Raw genomic sequence first — 4,068 nt, forward strand, 5'->3', positions numbered from 1 at the left:
TCTGAAGTATTTTTTTTTGTTTCATTTTTTTAGCATTTTTACATCGAAGCCTATCCCCAAATGTAGAAATTGGAATAATATGACCCCCAATTGTGTTGTGTTGTTACACCCACATGACCGCGTTCGCAGTTTCCAAATCGGAGCAAACGTGTTCTCCATTTCCGAACTGCTTTCACAGTAACGGAAATGGCTCCTCAACTTGAGTTCTCACACCACCATCTTCTGGTCTTTGTCCATCCCACACGGATAAATAAAGTGAAGCTCTTGCTTATTTGTCTGATCTGACTTATTTGTTCAGGTAGAGTGGCCAAGTGGTCTAAGGCGCTGGTTTCAGGTACCAGTCTGTTCGGAGGCGTCCGTTCGAATCCCACCACTATCAGCTTATATTGTTTTCTAGGATAAATAATATGAAGCTTTTGCTTATTAGTCTGAGGTGACTGTTGCTTCCAGGTAGACTGGCCGAGTGGTCTGAGGAGCTGGTTTTAGGCACAAGTCTGTTCTTAGGCGTGGGTTCGAATCCCACTAATATCAGCCTATATTGTTTTCTAAGATAAATAATATGAAGCTATTGCTTATTAGTCTGAGGTGACTGTTGCTTCCAGGTAGAGTGGCCGAGTGGTCTAAGGCGCTGGGTTCTGGTACCAGTCTCTTCGGAGGCGTGGGTTCGTATCCCACCACTGTCAGTCTATATTGTTTTCTAAGATAAATAATATGAAGCTTTTGCTTATCAGTCTGAGGTGACTGTTGCACCCAGGTAGAGTGGCCAAGTGGTCTAAGGCGCTGGTTTTAGGCACCAGTCTCTTCGCAAGCGTGGGTACGAATCCCACATCTGTCATTCTGATGTGTTTTCTAAGAAAAGTAAAATGAAGATTTTTCTTAATAGACTGAGTTTACTATTGTTTTCAGGTAGAGTGGCCGAGTGGTCTAAGGCGCTGGTTTTAGGCACCAGTCTCTTCGGGGGCGTGGGTTCGAATCCCACCACTATCAGAATCATGTATTTTCAAAGTTTAATAAAGTGAAGCTCTTGCTTATTAGTCTGATCTGACTTGTGTGTTCAGGTAGAGTTGCCGAGTGGTATAAGGCGCTGATTTTAGGCATTAGTCACTTCGGGGGCGTGGGTTCGAATCCCACCACTGTCAGAATCATGCATTTTCAAAGTTTAATAAAGTGAAGCTCTTGCTTATTAGTCTGATCTGATTTGTGTGTTCAGGAAGAGTTGCCGAGTGGTATAAGGCGCTGATTTTAGGCATTAGTTACTTCGGGGGCGTGGGTTCGAATCCCACCACTCTCAGAATCATGTATTTTCAAAGTTTAATAAAGTCAGGAGCAGATGACAAAGGAGTCTCGGACGCTAGCTTCCATAATGTAGAGGGCAATGGGATCCGCGAACGTCACGGTTATTAACCAAAATCATTACGCCAGTGCCACCTCTAGTAGGAAATAGGAGCTTTATTTTCCAACCAATAGCGTGGCTGCAAAGTCTCGAAAGGAGATCTGGGAAATCGCGTCTGGAGCCTCTCTTTAAAAATACGTATCGTCTGCTTATAATTAGCCTAGGCTTAACGAGTATTAGAGTTATAAAATGGATTTCAACGGCTTTTTAATCTTTTTTAGACTAAAATTGATAATGAAAAGCGCAGCGAGTAACGTTTGTTCACTATTAAAAAACTAAAATGTGTTTCAGTGGCAATTTTTTCTAAATTTCTTCTTGAATTAAATGATAGCTACAAGAAGTTGGGAAAAGAAATCACTCACGATCTTTTAAAACCCAAAAAGTTAGAGACAGTGATTTCGTTTCCAACCTCAATTAATTCAAAAGAAATACGGAATATTTTGGCCCTAAAACACATTTATTACATTGTGTTTCGGCATCTTTTAAAACCTTGATTTTATCTTTCGAAAACCCGAGCCAAATCATTCCAGTGGGCACAAATTGTTACTTAAGCCTTGGCTTACATGGGTTTCTCTGCTAGTTTGGCCATAATTTGGCTATTTAGTAGGTTTAAAGTCACAAAATGTAGTCTTATCTTTTATCTTAATACCAACGGTTACAGACGTTTGAATAAAGTAATTATATTGTGTATATTTATGTCGCGATCGGATAAGGCGAACCTCAGTAGCCACTGTTAGTCCGTTATTACAAAAAAATTCCCAGCAGACTTTGGTGCCAGATATAATCCACCAAAAGCATCGTCTGCAATAATGTCTGATAGCGCCTCTATGGCAAACGATACCGCTACAGCTGTGACGTACGCGGGTGCCATTGCCCTCTATATTGTGGAAGCTAGCGTCCGAGACTCCATTGTCATCTGCTCCTGATAAAGTGAAGCTCTTGCTTATTAGTCTGATCTGACTCATTTGTTCAGGTAGAGTGGCCGAGTGGTCTAAGGCGCTGGTTTCAGGTACCAGTCTGTTCGGAGGCGTGGGTTCGATTCCCACCACTATCAGCCTAAATTGTTTTCTAAGATAAATAATATGAAGCTTTTGCTTATTAGTCTGAGGTGACTGTTGCTTCCAGGTAGAGTGGCCGAGTGGTCTAAGGAGCTGGTTTTAGGCACAAGTCTGTTCTTAGACGTGGGTTCGAATCCCACCTCTATCACCCTATTTTGTTTTCTAAGATAAATAATATGAAGCTTTTGCTTATCAGTCTAAGGTGACTGTTGCTTCCAGGTAGAGAGGCCGAGTGATCTAAGGCGCTGGTTTTAGGCACCAGTCTCTTCGGGGGCGTGGGTTCAAATCCCACCACTATCAGAATCATGTAGTTTAAAAGTTTAATAAAGTGAAGCTCTTGCTTATTAGTCTAATCTGACTTTTTTGTTCAGGTAGAGTGGCCGAGTGGTCTAAGGCGCTGGTTTTAGGCACCAGTCTATTCGGAGGCGTGGGATCGAATCCCACCTCTATCACCCTATTTTGTTTTCTAGGATTAATAATATGAAGGTTTTGCTTATTAGTCTGAGGTGACTTTTGCTTCCACGTAGAGTGGCCGAGTTGTCTTCTTGCTGGTTTCAGGTATCAGTTTCTTCGTAGGCGCGGGTTCGAATCCTACCTCTATCAGACTGATGTATTTCCTATGATTAATAATAGGAAGCTTTTTCTTATTAATGTGAGTTGTATTGTGCGTTTTGGGAGAGTGGCCGATTGGTATAAGGCGCAAATTTTAGGCAGAAGTCTTTTCGAGGGCATGGGTTCGAATCCCTCCTCTATCAGATTCATGTATTTTAAAGTTTAATAAAATGAAGCTCCTGCTTATTCGTCTGATCTGACTTTTGTGTTCAGGTAGAGTGGCCGAGTGGTGTAAGGCGCTGGTTTCAGGTACCAGGCTCTTCGCAGGCGTGGGGTCGAATCCCATATCTGTCATTCTTATGTGTTTTCTAAGAAAAGTAAAATGAAGATTTTTCTTAATAGACTGAGTTTACTATTGTTTTCAGGTAGGGTGGCCGAGTGGTCTAAGGCGGTGGTTTCGGGTACCAGTCTCTTCGGAGGCGTGGGTTCGAATCCCACCACTATCAGCCTATATTGTTTTCACAGATAAATAAAATGAAGCTTTTGCTTATCAGTCTGAGGTGAATGTTGCTTCCGGGTGGAGTGGCCGAGTAGTATAAGGCGCTGGTTTTAGGCACCAGTCTCTTCGGAGGTTTTGGTTCGAATCCCACCTCTATCAGCCTATTTTGTTTTCTAGGATTAATAAGATGAAGCTTTTGCTTATTAGTCTGAGGTGACTTTTTTTTTCAGGCAGAGTTGCCGAGTGGTCTAAGGAGCTGGTTTTAGGCACCAGTCTCTTCTTAGGCGTGGGTTCGAATCCCACTACTATCAGCCTATATTGTTTTCTAAGATAAATAATATGAAGCTTTTGCTTATTAGTCTGAGGTGACTTTTTCTTTCAGGCAGAGTGGCCGAGTGGTCTAAGGCGCTGATTTCAGGTACCAGTTTCTTCGTAGGCGCTGGTTCGAATCCTACCTCTATAAGACTGATGTATTTTCTATGATTAATAATAGGAAGCTTTTGCTTATTGATGTGAGTTGTATTGTGCGTTTTGGGAGAGTGGCCGATTGGTATAAGGCGCAAATT

At 42.1% G+C, this 4,068-nt stretch overlaps 4 non-coding genes across 4 annotated transcripts; all 4 read left to right on the forward strand.

The window, feature by feature from the left end:
* The first annotated feature begins 905 nt into the window (after nucleotides 1-905).
* On the forward strand, nucleotides 906-987 carry TRNAL-UAG (transfer RNA leucine (anticodon UAG)). The gene has a single exon. It is a non-coding gene; the product is annotated as a tRNA-Leu (tRNA).
* A 1,378-nt stretch (nucleotides 988-2,365) lies between these two features.
* Nucleotides 2,366-2,447, forward strand: TRNAL-CAG (transfer RNA leucine (anticodon CAG)). Its single transcript has one exon. It is a non-coding gene; the product is annotated as a tRNA-Leu (tRNA).
* A 374-nt stretch (nucleotides 2,448-2,821) lies between these two features.
* Nucleotides 2,822-2,903, forward strand: TRNAL-UAG (transfer RNA leucine (anticodon UAG)). The gene has a single exon. It is a non-coding gene; the product is annotated as a tRNA-Leu (tRNA).
* A 524-nt stretch (nucleotides 2,904-3,427) lies between these two features.
* TRNAP-CGG (transfer RNA proline (anticodon CGG)) lies at nucleotides 3,428-3,509 on the forward strand. Its single transcript has one exon. It is a non-coding gene; the product is annotated as a tRNA-Pro (tRNA).
* The last annotated feature ends 559 nt before the right edge of the window (nucleotides 3,510-4,068 follow it).

The sequence above is a fragment of the Phalangium opilio genome, unplaced genomic scaffold, assembly GCF_054372755.1.
Source record: "Phalangium opilio isolate 3A_F unplaced genomic scaffold, DU_Popi_V2 ptg000063l_1, whole genome shotgun sequence".
In the NCBI taxonomy this organism is placed as follows: domain Eukaryota; kingdom Metazoa; phylum Arthropoda; class Arachnida; order Opiliones; family Phalangiidae; genus Phalangium; species Phalangium opilio.